General features: G+C 44.8%; 1 protein-coding gene across 1 annotated transcript in view; it reads right to left on the bottom strand.

Moving 5' to 3' along the window:
• Positions 1-27944, bottom strand: part of COG2 (component of oligomeric golgi complex 2) — a 260876-nt gene that overhangs the window by 161986 nt on the left and 70946 nt on the right. The gene's annotated exons all lie outside the window — the stretch shown is intronic.

The following is a 27944-nucleotide window of genomic DNA, read 5'->3' as shown; positions in this document are numbered from 1 at the left end:
CTGTTTAAATCAGGCCTTATGTTTTATTTGTAACCCCCCCCACACACACTTTTCCATATCTTAAGGATAAAAGTCAATACAAAACCTTTAACTTCTTCACCCCCAGCCTGTTTTCCCCTTCCTGAGCAGGCCATTTTTTTCAATTCTGACCAGTGACTCTTATGAGGTTACAGCTCTGGAACGCTTTAACATATGCCAGTAATTATGAGATTATTTTTTCATGACATTCTACTTAATGTTAGTGGTAAATTTAGGACAAATGTTTTTTGCTTGTATTTGTGAAAATGTCAGAAATTTGGAGAAAATGTCAAAAATTTACCAATTTTCAAACTTTGAATTTTTATGTCCTTAAACCAGAGAATAGTGTCACACAAAATAGGTAATAAATAATATTTCCCACATGTCTACTTTATATTAGCGCAAGTTTTAACAATTTTTTTTGAGTTAGAAAGTTTCACAGTGTACCAGCAATTTCTAATTTTCCAACAAAATTTACAAAACCATTTTCTTTTCGGGACCACGTCATTTGAAGTGACTGACAGGCCTAGGTGACAGAAAATAAGTGATGCTATTTTAAAAGATGCACCCCTCAACCTGCTCAAAACCTCATCCCACAAGTTTATTAACCCTTCAGGGGTATCATAGGAATTAAACCACTGTGGAAAGAATAAAAGGAAAATTTTACTTTTTTCCACAAAAATGTCATTTTAGCCCATATTTTGCACTTTCACAAATGTAACATGAGAAAAAGGACCCCAAAATTTGTTGTGCCATTTCTCCTGAGTATGCCGATACGCCATATTGGAGCATGGCAGGGCTCAGAAGAGAAGGAGTGCCATTTGACTTTTTAAACGCAAAATTGGCTGCAATCGTTAGTGGACGCCATGTCGTGCTTGGAGAGCCCCTGATGTGTCTAAACAGGGAAAACCACCCACAAGTGACCTCATTTTGGAAACTAGACCCCTGAAGGGACTTATCTAGATGTGTGGTGAGAACATAAGTGCTTCACAGAAGTTTAGAACATTGAGCTGTGAAAAGAAAAAAAAAATACCCACACAACTACAACTTTATTATTTTCACAAGGGTAACCGAAAAAATTGCACTGTACAATTTGTTGTGCAATTTCTCCTGAGTACGCTGACTTCTCATATGTGGTGGAAAATGACTGTTTGCGCGCACGGCAGGGCTGGGAAGAGAAGGAGTGCTATTTGACTTTTGGAATGCAAAATTGTCTGGAATCGTTAGCAGACTATGTGCAATTTCTCCTGAGTACGTTGGTGCCTTATCTGTGGTGGGAAACTTTTTGGACACACTGCTGAGCGCCTAAATGAAGGAGTAGACTTTGATGGATGCTCTGTAGGCAGTCATGCTGTGTTTGCCTGGCCCCTGAAGGGCCGAAACAGTAGACATCCCTGACAAGTGACCCCATTTTGGAAACTAGACCCCTCAAGAGACTTATCTAGATGTGTGGTGAACATCATGAACCTCTAGGTGCTTCACAGAATTTTACAACAATTTTACAATCGTGAAAATGAAAAAGATTGGTTTTTCTCACAAAAATCTTAAGCCCTAAAATATTTCATTTTCACATGGGTAGACAGAGAAAATGGACTTCAAAATGTATTGTGCAATTTCTCCTGAGTACACAGATCTCCCATATGTGGTGGGAAACTACTGTTTGGACACACTCCAGAGCTCCAAAAGGAAGGAACGACGTTTTGGAGCACAGCTTTTTTTGGATTGGTCTGTGGGTGTCATGACGCATTTGTAGAGCCCTTGAGGTGCCAAAATAGTAGCAAACCCCACAAGTGACTGTTTATTGGAATTGATCTAGTGTTTTCCTGGTATGCAAATTTTATAATGTGGTGGTATATGTGAGTTGTGTAGAGTACATCAAGATATCATATGTAAGTTATGTGGAATACATCAGGATGGCATATGGAGCTATGTAGCGTACGTTAAGGTGGCATATGTGAGTTCTGTAGAGTATGTCAGACTGGCAGATGTGAGTTGTGTAAAAATACATTTAGTACTGCATGGATGTGTGGTAGACTTTGAAACACTGTTTTATGCAAAAAATAGGTTTGCCAGGACAGGTGTCGCATTGCAAAGTAGCGTCTTTTCTTATCCCCCTTTTGTAGCACACTCGGCAATTCTTTTGCGACCTTCCTTTCTTTGCTGTTTGAGGGACCTCACCAACTATTGCCCTGGTACCACACGAGCACTTTCAGTTCCAGAGGCACTGGGGCCCACTCCTTACTGACTTTCAAATACCAGGGCCTTAATCACTACCTCTTGGAACTAAAGAAAGGTGCCGGACCGACCTGTACATTGTGACAGCACGTAAGCGTTATACGTTGCCATCTGTATGATGTGCATGGCCAGTTTTTTGCACCACACCTTAGCTTTTCACTTTGTAGGGCTGGACCAGAGAGATCAACTACCCCTATGGTTTTTATTGTACCCCAGGACACAGTTTGGTTTGTGGATCTGTGTAGAAGAACCCCCATACAGTTGTAGGGGTGCGGTCATCACCATGGATTATGGTCAATAAAAAGACGTCCCTCTTGCCCTTGTACTTGACCACAAGCATGTTTTTGCTACATTGGGCTCTGCTCTAGCCCTTACTAAGAGCTGCCCAATTAGCATCCTAGGGAGTCCTCTTGGATTTCTGTGCACAGTACTGTATGCTGCATTAGTTCTGGCAGAGAGGGATTTGAACAGTGTGATGCTGGTGTAAAAGTTATCTATATACAGGTGATAACCCTTAGGCAACAGTGGGTGCACCAAATCCCACACAATAAAAGGAAAAAAGTCCTGGCCAAAAGAAAGCATGAATGTATGTCACTGATCAGTGACTTTGTGGCTGCAAGATGCACACACAGAAATGGTGCAAAAGGAGGAGAGAAAAATGGACACGAAAAAGGAAAAAAAAAAAGTTCTGTCAAAAAGCGAGCACCGACGCTGATGGTCCATTGTTCTTCAGTCCCCAATATTCACTATCCTGTCCGACCACCATCTCATGTTTATGTCTGTGTGAATGTGCCTCCAGTTGATCCTACTACATCTTTTGGAATGCGTTGAAGAGGGAAAATAGTAAAACCCAGATATTATGGTTGTAGGCATCCCAGGCATCTGCAGGCCACATACAACTTATGAGAGGCCTCAATATGGTAAAGGGAACCAATCATCAGGATTTTTGTATATAAGTTAAAGCCAGTGCTATACTGGCACTATCAGGCTGATTCTCTACCTTTATCTATCTTCTATACCTTTAGTGGTCAGCTCGGATGTATAGGTTTTGAAAAACAAGAAAGTAAAATTTATAAAATCAACAGCTTCTTGAGTGACAGCAGCTGAGGATCAGATAATATCTGGGGGGGATGTATCCAGATTTATCCCCTCCCCCTATTAGAATTAGCATAAGTATTATACAAACTATTCGCTTTTTCCCTTCCAGGACCTGTGTGAGGTCATACCCATGTGACCAGAAGGGGCAGGGCCTCAGCCAACGGAAAAATGTTGCTTCGTGGTATCAGCTTTGTTGGCTGAGGCCCTGCCCCTTCTGGTCACATGGGTATGACCTCACACAGGTCCTGCAAGGGCAAAGAAGCTGCCGATTTTATAAACTTTACTTTCTTGGGTTTCAAAACCAATACATTCGAGCTGACCACTAAAGGTATGTAGAGAATCAGCCTGATAGTGTCAGTATAGCACTGGCTTTAGGTTATATATGAAAATCCTGGTGATTGGTTCCCTTTAGTGTCTTTATAAATACAATATAGCACATATATAACCAAAAAAGAAATCCGGGACTAAGAATAAAGTTGAAGAAAACTTAGTTTATATTAATGACAATATTCACAACAAAATATTAAAAATACTATGCATATATCAAAGATAACCCACTCATGAGGTAAAGAGACCAGGACACAGAACAAATGAGAGTATAAAGAGGCGTCACACAGATATATAATTGGATAATAAATAACACAAAATATTGTACTTGATACATATAGCACATAATTGTTGTTTAATATAATTAGCTATGTATTCAAGACTATCAGCTAAATCCAAAAACACCACGACCTAGAAATAGGCCAGCAAATAGTACAGGAGTGTCAACCTCATTATGACTTTCCATGTACAGTAATGAAGGTCACATGCCCAGCTAGCCAGCTTCAATAAAACAACCACCTACACATCGGTATCAGCCAACAGATTACCTTACCTCCTTCTACAGAAAGCAAATTGGAGTGAGTACAACTAAGCACAGATGTGATCAATGTGGGCATCTGAAAGCATCCTGTCCTGCTGGTCGATTCTGCACAAAATTGCCTTATTAATTATCTACAGCCAAGTACAATGGAGGAAGACGTATCAACACTCTGAGTTGACTTGCCAAATGTGTCAGCTACCCTCGTTCGACCGTTAGGGGTTTATTAGGTGCAGGCCACAGTCACAAGTTCTTTTACGAAAACACTTACAGAAGGTCTTGCTGGACGGACCGAGAAATCTTGGATTTTGCGACTGGATTGGGCATTTCTCACAGTAGTTGATTTTCGAGTGGTTCGGCCAGTGGCAATAGAGGAAGCATCAGGGATTACCATTGAATTAGCTGGAGGCAAATGGAGGAAAATTTCTAAAGCGAGTGTGGAGCTGGACTTAGTTTCAGTGCCAAGCAACGTGTTGTTTGGGGGATAAGCGGCCTGCCTGTAGAAATGCTTTTAGGAAATGAAGTGGGAGATCTACCTTGACGACTTGTGGGTGCAGTAAGCAGCGTTTATATCAAGGAAAATGCTGAAGTGGATTCTGGCCCTTCAACACTATAAATTTACCGTATAATATCCAAGAGGGAACCAACACCAAAATACTGATTAATTGTTCAGCTAGGAGGAGTCCTTAGTCAAGTCAACTATATCTATGGGTACTTGACAAGCAACTTGTTGAGGGTACATGTTTCTACAAAATTTGGGGAGGGAAGGGATTGTAACAAAGTGTCACTCCTAGTCAGCCTCCATGGACTATAATGCAATCAGGCCTACATTAGGAGTCATTGTCCTGCATCTGGTAGGGGAATCAGTGTCTTTGTTTCTCTCTACAGGGAGCCTCCTGGATGCATAACTTTGAAGACTGGCCAGAGACAACAGTGAGCTTCTTTCACTCTTTGAATTAAATGTACCTAATGGTTAATGCGTATCTTTGCCCAATCAGGGGGCCGATCACCAGAAAAAGGTAGAAAAGGAAAAGCCACATGCTTAAGGGTTGCTGATGCTCTATATTGGACAGGCTAGGCTAGGATCTGCTACTGCGTCCAGATCCTGGTGCCACTATTTGAGTTTTATAAACTGGGGATCATCAGCTACATGGTATTATGTTGTCTTGCCCACCCTGCAGGATTTGAGGCCCTAGTCTACGGTAAAGACCATCATTTTATTTTCCTTGCTGTTGGATTACCGAGTGGCGCCCCTGGATTGGATCCTGTTGTCGGATTACAGACTCTGGAGAATTAAATATATGTTTGGAGTAATATTCTCCAAATGATGCAATAAAGGTTTTTTTTTGGATTGTTCACTGCTCTGCAACATATGCATTTGCCAAAGATGGAGGTCGTTGATCAGCAAAATAAGTCCAGGAGCTGACTGTGGAAATGAGCATGAACTTTTGATAGCAAAGATTAGAGTCAAGCTGCGCAAAGAATAAAAAGATTAGGCAACAGGTCGTTTCAAACGTCATCGCATATACGTCGTTGAATCCTGACGAATTGCACGTCGGGTTGTTCAATGTTCCTGAGGCAGCACACATCGCAGTGTGTGTCACCCCGGGAACGATGAACAGATCCTACCTGCCTCTGCGGCTCCAGCCGGCAATGTGGAAGGAAAGAGGTGGGCGGGATGTTTACGTCCCGCTCATCTCCACCCCTCCGCTTCTATTGGCCGGCTGCCATGTGACGTCGATGTGACGCCGAACGTCCCTCCCACTCCAGCAAGTGGACGTTCGCCACCCACATCGAGGTCGTATGGAGGGTAAGTACGTGTGACGGGGGTTAATCGTTTGTGCGGCACGTTCAACAAATTGAATGTGCCACACATACGATGGGTGCGTTGCAAAACGCATACGATATCGTATGCGAAATTGCAACGTGTAAAGCAGGCTTTACATATCTGGTTGATAGATCTTGGATTTCTTCATACCTAACTAACCGAACTTTCAGCGTCTCCCATTCTCACACCACTTCCTCATCTCGCCCCCTATCTGTCGGTGTCCCCCAAGGCTCAGTTCTTGGACCCCTGCTGTTCTCCATCTACACCTTCGGCCTGGGACAGCTCATAGAGTCCCACGGCTTCCAGTATCATCTCTATGCCGATGACACACAGATCTACCTCTCTGGACCTGACATTACCTCTCTACTAACCAAAATTCCACAATGTCTGTCTGCTATTTCATCCTTCTTCTCTGCGCGATTCCTAAAACTTAACATGGACAAAACAGAGCTCATTGTCTTTCCTCCTCCTCACTCATCTCCTCCAACAAGCCTTTCCATCAAACTCGATGGTTGCTTACTCTCCCCAGTCTCACAAGCTCGTTGCCTTGGAGTGACCTTCGACTCTGCTCTATCCTTCAAGCCACACATCCAAGCCCTCTTCAACTAATGCCGATTACAACTCAAAAACATCTCCCGGATCCGTGCTTTCCTTAACCAAGAATCAGCAAAAATATTAGTGCATGCCCTCATCATCTCCCGCCTCGACTACTGCAACCTCCTGCTCTCTGGCCTCCCTTCCAACACTCTTGCACCCCTCCAATCTATCCTAAACTCTGCGGCCCGCTTAATCCACCTCTCCCCTCGCTACTCCCCAGCCTCGCCACTCTGCCAATCCCTTCACTGGCTTCCCATCACCCAACGACTCCAGTTCAAAACACCAACCATGACATACAAAGCCATGCACAACCTGTCTCCTCCCTACATCTGTGACCTAGTCTCCCGGTACCTACCTGCACGCAACCTCAGATCCTCACAAGATCTCCTTCTCTGCTCTTCGCTTATCTCCTCTTCCCACAATCGCGTACAAGATTTCTCCCGTGCATCCCCCATACTCTGGAACGCTCTACCTCAGCATAGACTCTCCCCTACCGTGGAAAGCTTCAAGAGGAACCTCAAGACCCACCTCTTCCAACAAGCCTACAACCTACAATAGCCCTCAGTCCAGTAGACCACTGCGCAACCAGCTCTGTCCTCCCCTATTGTACCATCACACATTCCCTGTAGACTGTGAGCCCTCTCGAGCAGGGTCCTCTCTCCTCCTATACCAGTCTGTTTTGTACTGTTAATGATTGTTGTACGTAAACCCCCTTTCACTTGTAAAGCGCCATGGAATAAATGGCGCTATAATAATAAATAATAATAATAAAATAGTAATAATAATAGATATGTCCACTATTTACACAGATGAGGCTGACATTGCTCAAGTGGAGTGGGCTCTCAGGAACAGCTTTATCACCTGAGGAGTAGTCTAACAAAATAGCCTCCCTAATCCACGTAGGTAAAGTACTTTTTAAAGCCTTCATTCCTTTTCTATGTCCCTGAAGGGAGACAAATCACAACTGACTCTTTCTACACACCCTGGTGACTGATACACATTACATCAGGCATCTTCTACCATCTAAGGTGTACATTTCTTTTCCCTAGAATTCTTGTGGTTAGTGCAAAAGGAAGGGAGCAAGACCTCTTGACTTCTATGGAATTTGTTGGCAACTTTAGGGAGGTGACCTCAATGTCACTTATCCTACGAATAGATATCAGAGCCACCAGTGCTCTTTTTAGAAAAAGGATTTTGACCAATGACGAATCTAAAGGCTCAAACTGGGCACTAGTTAATGCTTCGTACAACAGGTTCAAATCCCAAGGAGGGATTTTCAAAGTAAGGACTAGCTTTGATTTCTCGCATGTTTTTTTAAATCTCAATACCCATCTATTACTTGCTAGGTAAACTTATATAATACGCCTAAGGCTGAAATTTATACTTTAAGAGTACTGGTAGATAATCCCTTGTCTAGCCACGTCTGGAAAAATTCCAAGATAGATTCAAGTGAGACTCCGTCCTCAAGCTGCTGGAGTATTTCTTCCAGGTTTAAGGTTAGATTCTATTCTATTACCTTTTTCCTACTCTGGAGTAATGTGGAGACCAACTTAGGAGAAATGCATTGCTGTACTAAAAGTGACCTTTCAAGTTCCAGGCATTCAAGTATTGACCAGTTCCTTGGGGGTGGTACACTGGACCCTGGATAAGTAAACTTGGAATTTCGGGCAGTACCCAGGGGTCTGTGACTGACATCAAGAGAGCGACAGTCTTTTGGGCCAGAAGAGCGCTATCAAAATGACCTTTGCCTTATTCTCCCTGATCTTCCTCAGTACTGCCGGAATTAACATCAATGTGGAAACACGTAGGCCGTAATCAAGTCCCATCTGATCTGAAATGCATCGACTATATATGGATATTCTCTGGGATCCAAAGAGCAATATGTTTACTTTCCAGTTTTCCTTTTTCACAAACAGGTCTTTGCGGCTTTTCTTTCCTTTTATGTGCGCAGCTGTCAATGAGGAGAGATGAGCCTCTGCTATCTGAAAGATCTGCTCTGTCACCATCATTAGCAAATTGGATTGAGTTCCTCCCTAATGATTCATGTATGCCACCATCACTCCATTTTCTGCTAGAATTTGAACATGTTGACAACATATTTATGAGAGTAATTTCTCTATAGCATGCTTCACTGTCATTAGCTTCTTCAGCATAGAGCACCCCAAACTTTCGTCCTTTGACCAACTGCCTTGTACTAAAGCACTCTCCAAATGATCAAACCATCCTCTTGGACTTGCATTCATGGTTATAGCGCTTGGAAACCGATACTGCTAAAGGACTCTCCTTAATATATTTTCTATGCTTTTTTTGCATAGATTCCAGAGTTACTGAGGAAAGGGTTACTCTTCTTTCTAAATGCCCTTTCAGCGCTACTTCACTAATTAAAATGCCCCACTGTAGTTTCCAGGTGTGCATCTGAGCCCAGAGGACCACTGGAATACAATATATCATAAACCTCAGCAGTGACATGGCATTCCTAAGAGACATGGAAGGTTTTTCTTTCACTCGCTTAACTTAGTCTGATACTTTTTCTAATTTGGAAAATAACACACCTTGCTCAATGAGTCTAGAAAAAGTCCTAAAAAATAAAAATTGGACTCTCAAGGGGTCAAGCATCTGTTTCTTCAGGTTCAGAAGCAAACCTAGATTTAATAAGGTTCTGACACATTCTACCGGAGATTTGCAGTGTTCCATGGCTCAGCAGGCTGGTCTTGCTCTCGCCCCGGATATTTCTTCCCATATCAGCTTGAACACCACTGCCACATCTTTCTGTTGTTCTGCAGCTCCATGCTAAATTGGAGAGAGTGCTAGAGACACCACTCTCCCGGCAGTCTGAGACCGCATTTAAATGCAGGACCAGCATAGACAGCACGTCATTCCTATTGTCTGCCCCCTCCGGATCCTCCCTAGAACTTTATCTTCCCTTCTGGGATCAGAATGTATCTGGCGCACTCATCATCAGGGTGCGCCTCTTCTAGCGTACCATGCACAGACCCTGGGGCAGCACGGCATCCAGCAACACACACACAGCCACAGCTCGCGTTCACAAATAGGTTGAGGCCTTTTAGACCACCGCAGTACCTCAAACGTCCTCACCACTCCCCTAGGCGACCCAGCAGGACAGGGTAAGAATCTTATCTTCATTCCTCAGCGTACGCTCAATGTATAGGTTACCCATCAAGGACATGAAACCAAGTGATGTGGGGGAGAGGTTGTGCCCTTTTATTCTGTAGGTTTCCTGTCCTTTATTAGAAGATCCCCTATTTTGTGGTGCGGTCATGGGTTATCGGAAAATCATATTCTGTAAAATATTGTTTTAGTTTTATTTTTAGCTTTTTTTGTACTCTCGCAAGAGCTGATAAGACAAAAACAGTACACACAGTTTATTATGCAATTTTTGCTGAGTGTGGCAATCAGGGTGGATTTGATTTAAATCTAACTGATTTAAATCACGATTTAAATCACGATTTAAATCACTAGTCAGTAAGGCTTGATTTAAATCAGTGATTTAAATCAAAGTTTCTACCTAAACTAGCTCTTGCTACTTTAACATGCAAGTAGATGAAGATTTTTAGAATCACTTTTTATATTACTTTTTTCTTCCCAGTTTAATGGGTTAATCATTCATATTTGGACACCACTGTTCTGTTCTACTTAGGAAGGAGAAAAAAAGAGAATTTTGTTTACTTACCGTAAATTCTTTTTCTTATAGTTCCGTATTGGGAGACCCAGACCATGGGTGTTTAGCTTCTGCCTCCGGAGGACACACAAAGTACTACACTAAAAACTGTAGCTCCTCCCTCTGAGCTTATACACCCCCTGGTGAGCAGACCCAGCTAGTTTAGTGCAAAAGCTGAAGGAGAATAGCCACCCACAAGTAGAACAGAGCAAGAGCCGGAACAACCGGAGACTCTGTCCACGACAACAGCCGGTGAGAACACGTGGAACAAGAAAAAATTACCAACAGGCAACAGGGAGGGTGCTGGGTCTCCCAATACGGAACTATAAGAAAAAGAATTTACGGTAAGTAAACAAAATTCTCTTTTTCTTTATCGTTCCTTTGGGAGACCCAGACCATGGGACGTTCCAAAGCAGTCCCTGGGTGGGAAATAAACAGAATAAACTAAGAAGTAGGCAGAACCTAACTTCACAAATGGGCGACAGCCGCATGAAGGATGCGTCTGCCCAAGCTCGCATCTGCCGAAGCAAGAGCATGCACTTGGTAGTGCTTCGAAAAGGTATGCAGGCTAGTCCAAGTGGCAGCCTGACAGACTTGTTGAGCCGTAGCCTGGTGCCTAAAAGCCCAAGAGGCACCGAGAGCTCTGGTCGAATGTGCCTTGATCCCCGGCGGGGGAGGCACCTGAGTACTCTGGTAGGCGTCCAAAATGGTCGATCTAATCCAACGGGCTAAGGTCGGCTTAGAAGCTGAGAGACCCTTGCACCGACCTGTGGTTAGCACAAAAAGAGAAGTGCACCGCCTAAGTGCAGCGGTGCGAGACACATAGATCCGGAGAGCACGAACCAGATCCAGAGTATGCAGCGCTTTTTCAAAGCGATGAACAGGAGCCGGACAAAAGGAAGGTAGGGTAATGTCCTGGTTAAGGTGGAAAGGAGAGACCACCTTAGGAAGAAAGTCCGGAGTCGGACGGAGAACCACCTTGTCTTGATGAAAAACCAAAAAAGGTGACTCCGAAGAGAGCGCAGCCAAATCAGAGACTCTCCTGAGGGAAGTAATGGCCACCAGAAAGGCCACTTTCTGTGAAAGACGATACAAGGAAACTTCCCTAAGAGGCTCAAAGGGGGGTTTCTGCAAAACCGTGAGAACGAAATTAAGGTCCCAGGGATCCAAGGGCTGCCGGTAAGGCGGAATGATGTGAGACGCGCCCTGCATGAAGGTGCGGACCTGAGCCAGCCGAGCGAGACGCCGCTGGAACAGAACAGACAGAGCTGAGACTTGTCCCTTGAGAGAGTTGAGGGACAGACCTAGCTGCAGACCGGACTGTAGAAAAGACAGAAGGGTCGGCAAGGAGAAAGGCCAAGGAGGATGGTCGGTAGAGCAACACCAGGATAGGAAAATTCTCCAAGTCCTGTGATAGATCTTAGCGGAGGAAGACTTACGGGCCCGAGTCATAGTGGAGATGACTTCAGGAGGAATACCAGAAGCCGTCAAAATCCAGGACTCAAGAGCCACGCCGTCAATTTGAGAGCCGCAGAATTCAGGCGGAAAAACGGACCTTGCGAGAGAAGGTCTGGACGGTCCGGGAGATGCCACGGCATCTCTACGGACAGATGGAGCAGGTCTGGATACCACGCTCGCCTGGGCCAGTCCGGTGCAATGAGGATGACTCGACGGCCCTCCATTCTGATCTTGCGCAGGACTCTGGGCAAAAGAGCTAGAGGGGGAAACACGTAGGACAGAAGAAACTGGGACCAGTCTTGAACCAGAGCGTCCGCGGCGAATGCCTGAGGATCGTGGGAGCGAGCCACGTAAACAGGAACTTTGTTGTTGTGACGAGATGCCATTAGGTCCACGTCCGGAGTGCCCCATTTGCAGCAGATTGACTGAAACACTGCCGGGTGCAGGGACCACTCGCCACCGTCCACGGTTTGACTGCTGAGATAATCTGCCTCCCAGTTTTCCACGCCTGGGATGTGGACTGCGGATATGGTGGACTTGGAGTCCTTCACCCATTCAAGGATGCGTTGTACCTCCAACATTGCCAGGCGGCTGCGTGTCCTGCCTTGGTGATTGATGTAGGCAACCGCTGTCGCGTTGTCTGACTGGACTCGAATGTGCTTGCCCGCCAACAGGTGGTGAAAAGCTAGAAGAGCTAGAAGCACGGCTCTGGTTTCCAGCACATTGATTGAAAGGGCTGACTCGGACGGAGTCCAAGTGCCCTGCGCTCTGTGGTGGAGACATACCGCTCCCCAGCCGGATAGACTGGCATCCGTGGTGAGGAACACCAAGGACGGGGCCAGGAAGGAGCGCCCCTGGGACAGAGAGAGGGGCCAAAGCCACCACTGAAGAGAGCTCCTGGCCTGTGGCAACAGAGCCATTAGCCTGTGTAAGGAGGAAGGCCGCTTGTCCCAACAGCGGAGAATGTCCAGCTGCAGGGGGCGCAGATGGAACTGGGCAAAGGGGACAGCTTCCATTGACGCCACCATTTGACCCAGCACCTGCATCAGACGCCTGAGGGGATAACGGCGGGGCCTCAGCAGAGAGCGCACTGCCAGTTGGAGGGACTGCTGTTTGACTAAGGGCAACTTCACAAGTGCCGGCAAAGTCTCGAACTGCATCCCTAGGTACGTGAGACTCTGGGTCGGAGTCAGGGTGGATTTGGGAAGATTGACCAGCCACCCGAATTGGGCTAGAGTGGCGAGAGTGAGCGAGACACTCCGCTGACAGTCTGCGCTGGATGAAGCCTTGACTAGAAGGTCATCCAGGTAAGGGATCACTGCCAACCCCTGTAGGTGCAGAACCGCAATCACTGCAGCCATGACCTTGGTGAATACCCGAGGGGCTGTGGCCAACCCGAAGGGGAGAGCCACAAATTGGAAATGATCTTCTCCGATTGCAAAACGTAACCAACGCTGGTGTGAGACTGCAATTGGCACATGCAGATAGGCGTCTCTGATGTCGATGGACGCCAGGAAATCCCCTTGGGTCATTGAGGCAATGACTGATCGCAGAGACTCCATGCGAAATTGCCGCACCTGAACATGCTTGTTGAGAAGCTTGAGATCCAGGATGGGCCGGAAAGTACCGTCCTTTTTGGGGACTAGGAAGAGATTTGAGTAGAAACCTCTGAACCGTTCCCGGGCGGGCACCGGTACATTTACTCCGTTGGCCTGCAAGGATGCCACGGCCTGTGAGAAGGCGGCGGCCTTGGAGCAGGGGGGGGTTGAGAGAAAAAATCTGTTTGGCGGACTGGAAGAAAATTCTATCCTGTAGCCGTGGGAGATGATATCTCTCACCCACTGATCGGAGACGTGTTGAAACCAAGCGTCGCCAAAGTGGGAGAGCCTGCCACCGACCAAGGACGTTGCTGGAGCGGGCAGATAGTCACGAGGAAGCTGCCTTAGTGGCAGCACCTCCTGCCGTCTTCTGTGGACGCGCTTTTGGGCGCCAGGTGGATTTCTAGTCCTTGGCTGAGTTAGTGGACGAGGCCAAAGGCTTAGAGGACGACCAGTTGGAGGAACGAAAGGAGCGAAACCTCGACTGACTCCTACCCTGGGCAGGTTTCCTGGCTTTGGTTTGTGGCATGGAGGTACTCTTACCGCCAGTAGCTTCCTTAATAATTTCAGTTAGCTGTTCTCCGAACAGCCGGGACCCAGCAAAAGGGAGCCCAGCAAGGTACTTCTTAGAAGAAGCATCTGCCTTCCACTCTCGAAGCCACAAGATCCTGCGGATAGCGAGGGAATTAGCCGAAGCCACCGCAGTGCAGTGAGAAGCCTCTAGCATGGCAGACATGGCATAGGATGAAAAAGCTGAAGCTTGGGAAGTCAAGGCAACCATTTCGGGCATAGATTCCCTGGAGAGGGAATGCATCTCCTCTAGAGAAGCAGATATGGCTTTGAGAGCCCACACTGCTGCAAAAGTCGGGGAAAACGAGGCCCCCGCCGCTTCATATACGGATTTGGCCAGAAGGTCAATCTGGCGGTCAGTGGAATCCTTAAGGGAGGTGCCATCAGCCACCGACACAACAGTCCGGGCTGAGAGCCTAGACACCGGGGGGTCTACCTTTGGGGACTGAGCCCACTCCTTGACCACCTCAGATGGAAAGGGAAAACGGTCATCAGAACCACGCTTCGGGAAGCGTTTGTCAGGACAGGCCCTGGGCTTGGACACAGCGGCCTGAAAACTGGAGTGGTTAAAGAACACACTCTTTGCCCTCTTAGGCGAGGTAAACTGGTGCTTTTCTGCCAGAGAGGGTTGCTCCTCTGATACTGGCGGATTAAGATCCAGAATAAAATTAATGGAAGCAATCAAGTCACTAAGATCTGAGTCACTTTCGGACAGATCAATGGGGTACATGGAGTTAGCCTCCGAGCCCCCTGTAAAGGCATCCTCCTCATCCTGCGAGTCCGCTCTTGAATCAGAGCCGCGGGAGAAGGAGGGAGAGGGAACCTACGTCTCTTTTTAGGAGGACGGGGTCTGGGACCTGATGATGAATCCTCTGTGAGCTCCGGTCCTGAGAGAGCCCTAGCAGCAGAGACACCCTGTGAGGGGGGCTGATGCATATTGAGCAAAGTCCTGGACAGAAGTCCCATGGACTCAGCAAAAGACTGGGAGATAGACCTAGAAAAGGATTCTACCCAGGCCGGGGGCTCAGTATATTATTCCTGATCGCTCCCTGTATAAGAGCTTGATATTCATTCACGGCTATTGTATATTTACTTTCATCTGAGATTTCATACTGGACCTCCCAAGCTACAATAAAGGAACATTGATTATCTTCTCGTCCTTTTGCCTGGTGAATAGCGTGGCATAAAACCCCTTCTCCATTACTCTCTGTTATACACTGACAAGAGCAGTTAAATGTGAACAAACAGACCAGCAGGGGGCATTGTTTAACAGGATATAAACAATAGTAACTGCACAGTGCATTCAAATAATCTAAAAAACAATTTTAGGCTATGTTCACACAGGGCTTTTTTGATAAAATTTTTTGCTGCGTTTATTAGCTGAAGATTTGCCTTGGTTTTATGCAAATCCAGGCTAATAAAACACTGATTTTTCCAATACCAGCAAAGTCTATGAGATTTCTGAAATCTCATGCACACACACACAAACACCTGCAGATTTTTTCCTGCACTGTTTTGTCCACCACCTGTGTTTTTGCTGCAGATTTCAAAGAATGAGCATGTCAATTTTTTGCAGCGTTTTTGCAACTATTTTTCATTAATACAACCCATTTTGGAGAAAAAATGCACCAAAAACGCAGATGACTCAAAAGGTGATTTCCTGCCACAAGATCAGGTTTTGGTCAGGAAAAAAACTTACCAAAAAATCTGTGTGAACATAGCCTCAGGGAAATATTTAACAAAGCAAAAAAAGGCACAAAAAAAAAAAAAAAATAAAAAAAAAAAAAATCACACGTGTACACCGTGTGCAGAATTATTAGGCAAGTTGTATTTTAAAGGATTTTTTTTACTATTGATCAACAACTATGCTCTCAATCAACCCAAAAGACTCAAATATCAAAGCTTAATATTTTTGGAAGTTGGAGTGTTTTTTTCTTAGATTTGTCTATCTTAGGAGGATATCTGTTTGTGCAGGTAACTATTACTGTGCAGAATTATTAGGCAACTTAATAAAAAACAAATATATTCCCATCTCACTTATTTATTTTCACCAGGTAAACCAATATAACTGCACAAAATTTAGAAATAAACATTTCTGACATGCAAAAACAAAATCCCCAAAAAATTAGTGACCAATATAGCCACCTTTCTTTATGATGACACTCAGTAGCCTATCATCCATAGATTCTGTCAGTAGCTTGATCTGTTTACGATCAACATTGCGTGCAGCAGCCACCACAGCCTCCCAGACACTGTTCCGAGAGGTGTACTGTTTTCCCTCCCTGTAGATCTTAGATTTTATGAGGGACCACAGATTCTCTATGGGGTTCAGATCAGGTGAACAAGGGGGCCATGTCATTTTTTTTTCATCTTGTAGACCTTTACTGGCCAGCCACGCTGTGGAGTAATTGGATGCATGTGATGGAGCATTGCCCTGCATGAAAATCATGTTGTTTTTTTTTGAATGATACCGACTTCTTCCTGTACCACAGCTTGAAGAAGTTGTCTTCCAGAAACTGGCAGTAGGTCTGGGAGTTGAGATTCACTCTATCCTCAACCCAAAAAGGTCCCACAAGTTCATCTTTGATGATACCAGCCCATACCACTACCCCACCTCCACCTTGCTGGCGTCTGAGTCGGAGTGGAGCGCTCTGCCCTTTACTGATCCAGCCTCTGGCCCATCAAGAGTCACTCTCATTTCATCAGTCCATAAAACCTTTGAAAAATCAGTCTTAAGATATTTCTTTGTCCAATCTTGACGTTTTATCTTATGTTTCTTGTTCAAAGGTGGTCGTTTTTCAGCCTTCATTACCTTGGCCATGTGTCCGAGTATGGCACACCTTGTGCTTTTTGATACTCCAGTAAAGTTGTAGCTATGAAATATAGCCAAACTGGTGGCAAATGGCATCTTGGCAGTTTCACGCTTGATTTTCATTAATTCATGGGCAGGTATTTTGCACCCTTTTTGCCCAACACACTTCTTGCAACCCTGTTAGCTATTTGCCATGAAACGCTTGATTGTTCGGTGATCACGCTTTAAAAGTTTGGCAATTTCAAGACTGCTGCATCCCTCTGCAAGACATCTCACAATTTTGGACTTTACAGAGCCCGTCAAATCTCTCTTCTGACCCATTTTGCCAAAGGAAAGGAAGTTGCCTAATAATTAAGCATACCTTATATAAAGTGAAGATGTCATTACACCACAGCCCTCCTCATTACAGAGATGCACATCACCTGATTTACTTAATTGGTAGTTGGCTCTCAAGCCTATACAGCTTGGAGTAGGACAACATGTATAAAAATTATCATGTGATCAAAATACGCATTTGCCTAATAATTCTGCACACAGTGTATGAACAACAGCCTCTAATGATTTGGACATAAAACCTGGACAACCACAATACTATTAATTTCTACTGGAGCAAAAGCTTAATACTACTAATAAACTGCAAAGAAATGTAATTAAAGAAAATCTGTCACCAGACTTCAAAATATAACCTAATATATTGTTAAACTCATCTACCTGCTCTGCTAAAATCCAGGCATATACACCAGCCTTATCAAACTAAGGGCTCTTCTCCACTTGCGTTAAAAAAATCACAGTGATACTCGGCTACAAATGTGAGTCGAGTGTCCTGCGTGTGGTCTGCGTACGGTGTTTTTCCAGGCTGCACTCCGGAGCTCAGGTGACAGCTCGGAATTCAGTGCAAGTAACCGTGGCCAAGACTGGTATTACTGGATATTCTTCCGGTAGCCAGTCCGACACTGTATGCAAGTGCCAAGGATCCGTGTGTCATGCGTATGCCATCTGTATGACATGCGCATGCCACCCGTATTCTGATTTTTTTCTCGCTCCCATAGGCTTGCATGGGGGTGCGAGAGCTGAGACTCGGTGCAAATCGCAGCATGCTGCAATTTCACCGAGAGCATGAGTCGTATCGTATAAAATTAAGCTAGTGGATAATGCCTCATAGCTTAACATTGGTGCGAGTGCGATCCGATTTTTTATCAGATCGCACTCGCACATGGAAATCGCAAGTGAAGAAGAGCCCTAAGGTGCATAATCCAGCTACAGAATTAACGGCTTCCCGACCGGGCGATTTTCTGTCTTTTTACAGTTTAGTGTTTCATCACCTTCTTCCTAAAGCCATGTTTTTTATTTTTCGGCCAACATAGCTTTACAAAGTCTTGTCTTTCTTACGGTACGAGTTGTAATTTTGATTGACATTCATTTTAACATTCAATGTACTGGAAAACAGGAAAATATTCCAAGGACATTCATTCTGCTTTAAAAATCACCCAGTGTCAGGCTGCCACTAGGAGGAGCCCTGCAGGACAGAAGCTAGACAGTGCCGAGTCAGTGAGAAGGTGGACATGCAGTGTGTGCTTGGTGCGGTAACTCCCTGCATAAGCTGGAACGCAGATGGCGCGTAACGTGCGGGGGATGGTTGGGCAGGCCGGGTCATACACTGACCAGGGAGGACGAAGACCGAAGGAACGAGCAGGAGCAAGGTTGGGGTCAGGCCGAGGCCAATACCAGAGGACCAAACAGAGAAGGAGAGGTAGGAGGGGGATAAACTACCGGAGCTAGAGGGAGTAATGGAGGTGGGAGCGAGGATCGGACACAGACAGAGGGCGAGGGCTCAGGAGGAACAGGTCAGGATCAACACTTACAGGGACCAGCAACCACAGGCAGAGCAGCGCTAAGCTTATAGCTGGCGCTGAGTCACCGGGGATGACACTATTTAAACCATCCTTGATCTGGGAGGGAGGCCCAAGAAAAAGGCTCCGCCCCCAGCCATGTGGTCGGGGAGTCAAAACCGTGACACCTAGAAACAGGATTACCCAAGTCAGCTCAATTATACCAAATTTGGAAATGTTATAATTTGTTTGTTTTTTATTTAAGTGATGAAAAGAAAGTTTTGAAACTTGTAACTAAAATTCTGCTTGTGTTGACATTTTTTGAGACCTGTGACGCTTTTAATTTTGTGTCGATGGAACTGTGTGAAGACTTATTTTGCATTTTGAGCTGCTAATTTTATTGATAACTTTATGGCAGATATTTTGATCATTTCTTATTTTTTTTTTTTTTAATAGTTGAGGTTAACGAACATTGCAATTCTGGTGTTATGATTTTTTTTACTGATAGAATGAATTAAGACTATATTTTGATAAGTCTAATTTTTAATGCTAGAGATAATACATTTTTATTTATAAAATTTTAAAACTTTTGTTAAATTTTATTTTTTTTAAATTCCCTTAAGCGACTTAAATCAGATTGTTTGATCAATTGTACTACATACTGCAATACTAAATACACAGAGCAGGTGAAAGAAGTACTGAACACATCACCAATTTTCTAAGTACAGTGGAACCTTGGTTTACGAGAACAATCCGTTCTGGGAGTGTGCTTGTAAACCAAGTTACTCGTCTAGCAAAGCAAAATTTCCCATAGGAAATAATGCAAGTGTAGCGCTCCTGAGACTGGTCGCTATAGGGTATATTATATCCTTCCCAGTCAGGGAGAGGTTGGTCCGGTAAGTTTACACACACCACCATACAGCAGGGAAAAGCAGTCACTAGGAAAGGGTTAAGAATGTTTCTACACACAGTTCCTGGCAGACTCCAGGTGGCCTTCACTAGTTAGAGCAAGAGTGGTTGCCATAGCAACTTTAAAAGGTGGGGGCATGAGCAGTTAGAAGTAGAAAAAAAAAGTAGTTTCAGTTTAGTCAGGCAGAACAGCTTGGGCACGAGACAGATCAGACACACAGTGTGTAGCCCCCTGAGGGTTGCTGTCATAGAGATAGCACAACCAAGTTGGGGCTAGTAACATCTAGAGAGACGGGACCCGGCACTTGTAATCGTGGACTAAAAGAGAGCAGTAGCAAGAGCATGGGACTGAGCACAAGAGAGATACAGAGCCCTAGTTTGGATGGCCAAGGCGCGGCAGCAGAGAGGGAGCCTAGGAGACGGGACAGAGGTCTGACCCACGAGAGGCCCAGGCTGCCGGCCATACGGACCAGGATCGGGGGGTAAGTACAGAGTTGTGCATGGACGAGAAAGGCCACAGATTACAGAAACTGGATCCAGCCTCTGACCTGCCCGGGAGCGACCGGAGTCTCTGATGGTGAGGACCAGCACCCCGGGTACGATACCACCTGAGCCAGTAAATAAAGTGACTGGAACCCGCACCTGGTGACTGTGTGTAACTGCCGCCGCCCTGCACTCCGGTACTCCAGTGGACTGCCGGCCCCATTCTCACCAACCTCCCGGGGTTCCGCTCCGCCCGTGGGGAGCGATACCATCCCGGCTGCACCTGACACCTGCCCCGGAGAGAGACTGTGCAGCGGCGGCTAATTCCTGGCCGCAAACCACGGGTTACGCTGCGAAGCATCCCCGTTCCCCATCCAGTACTGCCCCTGGGGGAGGACTAGTCGCAGGAAGGGTCGGCGGCAGAGGAGGCCGAGACCCCAACCGGTGACACACTTTCCAGGGGCTCGTCACGCTCCTTCCATCCCCATCTGTACTGGATACTTGCTTGTTTGTTGCTCCTTTTTCATGTAGCCGATGGGGGGACGGAACCGAGTCAGGCCAGTCACAGCTACCCCAAGGAACCACTGGCCCGGTGACGAGTGCCCTAAGGCCCCGTGGGATGCTACACAAGCTCAGACAATTCGTTCCACAACTTGTTCAATGTCCCATCCTGGTTTCTTATTGTGCCATTCCACACATGCACAAACACGCACAAACACACACACACACACACATATAATGCTCACCTTACCTTCCGTTCCATCACCGGCCTCCCGGTTCTTCTAGTTCGTCGGTACAGGAAGTATATCGGGTAACCATCGTGATGATGGAGGAACTTCCACAGCCAGAGCGCTGACATCAAAGGCAGGAGCCGCTTGACTCGGATTGGTCAGCGCGCTTGCCTTTGAGACCTAATCAAAAAAGGTCCGTGGAGCCTCTGTTAGGAGTCTCGACACAGAAAATAGCCAGATATCCCTCCGGGATGCACCTAGGATTTCACTGTGTTGAGCGCCTTTGCTGGCTGCTGGCAGTGTTTTCTCTGGCTGGTCTCCCCGAGATCAGTGATTGCTTTGTTTTGAAAAGCGGCTGACAGCGGAAGTTTCTCCATTGTCGCTATGGTTACCCGATACACATTGTGTACCGGAGAACTACAAGAACCGGGAGGCCAGTGATGGAACGGAAGGTAAGGTGAGCAGAATATGTGTGTGTGCGTGCATGCTTGTGTGGACTGCAAGAGCGGGTAAGAGTGCAGTGAAAGTACGGAACCGGAAGTGTGTGCGGTGAGTATTTGCTTGTACAGCAAAGCTTGCTCGTAAACTGAGTTACAAATTTACAGCAAGCTTTGCTCGTATAGCGAAATACTCGCACACCACGTTATTCGTAAACCGAGGTTCCACTGTAAATATATTTCTAAAGGCACAATTGACATGAATTTCGCACCAGATGTCAGTAATAGCCCATCCAATCCACACAAGCAAATAAATCAAACCGTAGATGTATATACATTTTGTGATGTGTAATAATGAGCAATGACACAAGGAAAAAGTATTAAACACGCTTACTGAAATTTATTTAATAGTTCATACAAAAACCTTTGTCGGTGATTACAGCTTCAAGATGCCTCCTGTGCAGAAACTGGTCACATGAATTGCTCAGCTGTGATTTTGGACCATTCTTCCACACAAACACTCTTCAAATCCTAAAGACTCTGTGGTCGCTCAGAGCTTTAGTTCCCGCCATAAATTTTGTATTGAATCTAGGTCAGATGATTGGCTGGGCCATTCCAGCAGATTTTCTTTCTCTGAAACCAATTGAAAGTTTCCAATGCTGTGTGTTAGGGATCATTGTCTTGCTAAAATGTCCACCCTTGTTTCATCATCATCATCCTGGTAGATGGTAGCAGATTTTTTTAAGAATATCTAGGCAAGATTACCAACCATCCCGAAATTCCTGGACAGTCTGTAAAATTATTTTATATACTGTCCTTAAAAAAAATAAAATTGAGGCATAAGATTTTATTGAGGCTGATTATTTTTTTACTGTAATTATTATTTTACAGGTTACAGAAAATGCAGTTAATAGCAAAATTACGGGCTGTACACATGTATCACTTACAATCCTATTGATTTATCATGGTTTTCAAATGTGTTCATAAAAATATTGTTTGTCCATAATTATTTGAGAACATATATATAAAAAAAATAAATAAATAAAAAGTCAAGTTGGAAACCCTGTCTTGGTAATTTGACCATTCATCCTTCCTTCAATTAGTGTCGTATGCTGAAAAACAGTCCCAAACCATTATTTTCCAATCTCGCAGCTTCTCTATTGGTATGTGTTTTTGGGGTAGTATGCATTGCCCTTTGGCCTCCAAATAAGGTGTGTATTCTGGCATTCAAAAAGTTCAATTTTGGTCTCATCTGACTATAGACTAAATTCTCCCAGTGTTTCACATGCTTATCTAAATGTTGAGCAAACTTTAACCAAGGAAGTAACAGTACATCCTAAAGGTGGTGTCACACACAGCGACGACGACAATGACGTCGCTGCTACGTCACCATTTTCTGTGACGTTGCAGCGACGTCCCGTCGCTGTCACTGTGTGTGACATCCAGCAACGAGCTGGCCCCTGCTGTGAGGTCGTTGCTCGTTGCTGAATGTCCTGCTTCATTTTTTCGTCGTCGCTCTCCCGCTGTGAAGCACACATCGCTGTGTGTAACAGCGAGAGAGCGACGAAATGAAGCGAGCAGGGAGCAGGAGCCGGCGTCTGGCAGCTGCGGAAAGCTGTAACCACTGTAAACATCGGGTAACCAAGGGAAGACCTTTCCCTGGTTACCCGATATTTACCTTCGTTACCAGCCTCCGCCGCTCTTGCTGCTAGTGCCGGCTCCTGCTCTGTGCACATGTAGCTGCAGTACGCATCGGGTAATTAACCCTATGTGTACTGTAGCTAGGAGAGCAAGGAGCCAGCGCTAAGCAGTGTGCGCGGCTCCCTGCTCTCTGCACTGTGACATGTAGCTGCAGTACACATCGGGTTAATTAACCCGATGTGTACTGTAGCTAGGAGAGCAAGGAGCCAGCGCTAAGCAGTGTGCGCGGCTCCCTGCTCTCTGCACTATGACATGTAGCTGCAGTACACATCGGGTTAATTAACCCGATGTGTACTGTAGCTAGGAGAGCAAGGAGCCAGCGCTAAGCAGTGTGCGCGGCTCCCTGCTCTGTGACATGTAGCTGTAGTACACATCGGGTTAATTAACCCGATGTGTACTGTAGCTAGGAGAGCAAGGAGCCAGCGCTAAGCAGTGTGCGCGGCTCCCTGCTCTATGCACTGTGACATGTAGCTGCAGTACACATCGGGTTAATTAACCCGGTGTGTACTGTATCTAGGCAAGCAAGGAGCCAGCGCTAAGCAGTGTGCGCGGCTCCCTGCTCTCTGCACATGTAGCGACGTTATGATCGCTGCTGCGTCGCTGTGTTTGACAGCTAAGCAGCGATCATAACAGCGACTTACAAGGTCGCTGTTACGTCACAGAAAATGGTGACGTAACAGCGATGTCGTTGTCGCTGTCGCTATGTGTGAACCCAGCTTTAATCATGAAGGGGTGATCACCACCAGCTGCTGTGGTGAGCCTGCAGTGATCCCTACACGTCTGCTGATTTGAACCACAGACGTGCGGCTTTCAGGCGTGCGATCTACCCGCACCTGTTAACTCCTTATATCACGCTGTCAAAATGTGACAGCATAACTTAAATAGACGCAGCGGGGAACAAACCTTTCCCTGCCGCCATCAGAGGCCCCTTGACACGATCACGGGGAGCCGATGGTTGTCATGGTAGCGATGCGTCATGTGATGACTCCTGTCGCTGTCACAACGTAGTTCTTGTTACAGCCGGCAGAGCAGCGGCTGTACAGTAGAGCAGCATTTCTGCTGATCAGAATTGTGCAGCTCTGATCAACAGAAATGAATCAGGGATCAGACTGCTGAACCTTATAGTCCCCTAGGGGGCCTAGTAAAATAAAATGAAAAACTAAAAAAAAAAAAAAAAAAGTTTTAAAAATTTAAACAAACCTAATATTTTAAATCACCCCCTATTCACCCCATTGAAAATTAAAGGGTTAAAAAATACACATATTTGGTATTGCAGAGTTCAGAATTGCCCGATCAAAATGTAAAATCAATTAATCTGATTGGTAAATTCCAAACGCCAAAATTACGGGGGGTTTATCGCAAATTTTGCGCAAAATGGAGTAACAGGCGATCAAAATTGAGCATCTGCGCAAAAATGGTACTATTAAAAACGTCAGCTCAAGACGCAAACAATAAGCTATCACTGAGCCCTATATCCTAAAAACGCTACGGGTCGTGGAAAATAGCGCAAAAAGTGCGACACTTATTTTGGACAAACTTCTTAATTTGTTTAACCCATTAGATAAAAGTAAACCTATACATGTTTGGCATCTACGAACTCGTACCGACCTGAGGCAGCACACCAACCCATCAGGTTTACCATATAGTGAACACGGTGTATAAAATACCCCCCAAACAATCATACTTTTTTTGCAGTTTTTCCGCACTTGGAATTTATTTTGCCATTTTCCAGTAACTATACAGTAAAATGAATGGCTTCATTTAAAAGTGCAACTCGTCCCGCAAAACTTAAGCCCTCATATGGCAAGATTGACGTAAAAATAAAAAAGATACGGCTATTGGAAGAAGGGGAGCAAAAAAAAAAAAAAAAAGAAAAACGGAAAATCGCCCGGGGGTGAAAGGGTTAAACGTGCTTGAACATGCTTTTTGGTGAGCAATGGAGTCTTGCTTGGTGAGCGTACATACAGGCCATGGAGGTTGAGTGCATTACTTATTGTTTTTCTTTTAAACCTGCTGATTACAGGTCTTTCTGTAACTCTCCACAGGTGGTCTTTGGCTCTTGGACAACTCTTCTGATAATTCTTTTCAACCTTGTATTTGAAATCTTGCAGGGAGCACCTGGTCGTGGCCAGTTTAGAGTGAAATGTGGTTCTTTCCACTTACAGATTATGGCCTCAACAGTGCTCTTTGGAACCTTCAGCATTTCAGAAATTCTTTTGCAACCAATGCCATCACTATTGTTTTGCAACAATAAGGTTGCGAAGGTCTTGAGACATCTCAATGGTTTTACCTATCATGAGTTGTTTCTTGTGTGCCATCTTGGTAATGAGACAACTTTTTATAGGCCATCAGTTGAACTAGCAGATATTTTTCAGTAAGTCGTAGGGCTGCTTTCTAATTACTGATAGATTTCAGCTGGTGTCAAGACTTTCTATGGCTTTTTGCAAATCTTTCTTCATATGTTCAATACTTCTTCCCTGTGTCATTGCTAATTATTACACATCACAAAATTTATGGACATCTATGGTTTGATTACTCTGCCTGTGTGGTTTGGATATGTTGTTACCGACATCTGGTGAGAAATTAATGTCAATAGCACCCTTGGAAAGAAAACATACATATATACTGTAATATATATATATATATATATATATATATATATATATATATATATATATATATATATATATATATATATACAGTTAGGTCCAGAAATATTTGGACAGTGACACAATTTTCGCGAGTTGGGCTCTGCATGCCACCACATTGGATTTGAAATGAAACCTCTACAACAGAATTCAAGTGCAGATTGTAACGTTTAATTTGAAGGTTTGAAAAAAATATCTGATAGAAATTGTAGGAATTGTACACATTTCTTTACAAACACTCCACATTTTAGGAGGTCAAAAGTAATTGGACAAATAAACCAAACCCAAACAAAATATTTTTATTTTCAATATTTTGTTGCGAATCCTTTGGAGGCAATAACTGCCTTAAGTCTGGAACCCATGGACATCACCAAACGCTGGGTTTCCTCCTTCTTAATGCTTTGCCAGGCCTTTACAGCCGCAGCCTTCAGGTCTTGCTTGTTTGTGGGTCTTTCCGTCTTAAGTCTGGATTTGAGCAAGTGAAATGCATGCTCAATTGGGTTAAGATCTGGTGATTGACTTGGCCATTGCAGAATGTTCCACTTTTTTGCACTCATGAACTCCTGGGTAGCTTTGGCTGTATGCTTGGGGTCATTGTCCATCTGTACTATGAAGCGCCGTCCGATCAACTTTGCGGCATTTGGCTGAATCTGGGCTGAAAGTATATCCCGGTACACTGTGCCTTGGATCATGTGCCGTTCCCTTTCTTCTCCAAACTTTTTTCTTCCCATCATTCTGGTACAGGTTGATCTTTGTCTCATCTGTCCATAGAATACTTTTCCAGAACTGAGCTGGCTTCATGAGTTTTTTTCAGCAAATTTAACTCTGGCCTGTCTATTTTTGGAATTGATGAATGGTTTGCATCTAGATGTGAACACTTTGTATTTACTTTCATGGAGGCTTCTCTTTACTGTTGACTTAGAGACAGATACACCTACTTCACTGAGATTGTTCTGGACTTCAGTTGATGTTGTGAACGGGTTCTTCTTCACCAAAGAAAGTATGCGGCGATCATCCACCACTGTTGTCATCCGTGGACGCCCAGGCCTTTTTGAGTTCCCAAGCTCACCAGTCAATTCCTTTTTTCTCAGAATGTACCCGACTGTTGATTTTGCTACTCCAAGCATGTCTGCTATCTCTGATGGATTTTTTCTTTTTTTTCAGCCTCAGGATGTTCTGCTTCACCTCAATTGAGAGTTCCTTAGACCGCATGTTGTCTGGTCACAGCAACAGCTTTCAAATACAAAACCACACACCTGTAATCAACCCCAGACCTTTTAACTACTTCATTGATTACAGGTTAACGAGGGAGACACCTTCAGAGTTAATTGCAGCCCTTAGAGTCCCTTGTCCAATTACTTTTGGTCCCTTGAAAAAGAGGAGGCTATGCATTACAGAGCTATGATTCCTAAACCCTTTCTCCGATTTGGATGTGAAAACTCTCATATTGCAGCTGGGAGTGTGCACTTTCAGCCCATATTATATATATAATTGTATTTCTGAACATGTTTTTGTAAACAGCTAAAATAACAAAACTTGTGTCACTGTCCAAATATTTCTGGCACTGACTGTATATATATATATATATAGCTGAATGTGTGTATGTGTATGTATGTATGTATGTATGTATGTATGTATGTATGTCCGGGATTGGCATCTGCACTGTCGCAGCTACAGCCACAGGTAAAGTGACAGACACAGACAGGGAAAGAGACAGACAGGGAAAGAGAGGGAAAGAGACAGAGATAGATAGACAGGGAAAGAGATTGAGACAGATGGAGCTTTCTCCAGACAGACAAACAGAGACAGTCAGAGACAGACAGGGAAAGACAGACAAAGAGATAGAGAGACAGAGAGATATATACAGAGGGGGAGACAGACATTATAATTACATTTCTATCTATTTGTTTTGTGGTTTTTGTGTGCAGAATACATTTTTGTTAATACATTCTACTTTATAACAGCAGTTATATACACATACATTTTATATATATATACACCGTATTTTTCGGACTATAAGACGCACCCTGGTTTTAGAGGAGGAAAATAGGAAAATAAAATTTTAACCAAAAAATATGGTCATGACACACTGTTATGGGGCGAGGATCTGCTGCTGACACTGTTATGGGGGTAATGTCCCCAAATTCTCTACTAAGGAACCCCATTCTGATAAGGATCCTCCTGCCTTGTATATGATCCTGCTCATATACCCCCCATCCTGCTAATAATATACCCCCCATCCATCCTGCTAATAATATACCTTCCATCCATCCTGCTCATGATATACCCCCATCCATCCTGCTCATGATATGCCCCCATCCAACCTGCTCATGATATGCCCCCATCCATCCTGCTCATGATATGCCCCCATCCATCCTGCTCATGATATGCCCCCATCCATCCTGCTCATGATATGCCCCCATCCATCCTGCTCAAGATATGCCCCCA

The sequence above is a fragment of the Anomaloglossus baeobatrachus genome, chromosome 3 (genome assembly GCF_048569485.1).
Source record: "Anomaloglossus baeobatrachus isolate aAnoBae1 chromosome 3, aAnoBae1.hap1, whole genome shotgun sequence".
Classification (NCBI taxonomy): Eukaryota; Metazoa; Chordata; class Amphibia; order Anura; family Aromobatidae; genus Anomaloglossus; species Anomaloglossus baeobatrachus.
Note: the sequence above shows the minus strand (reverse complement) of the source record. Positions and strands in the feature narration are given on the sequence as shown.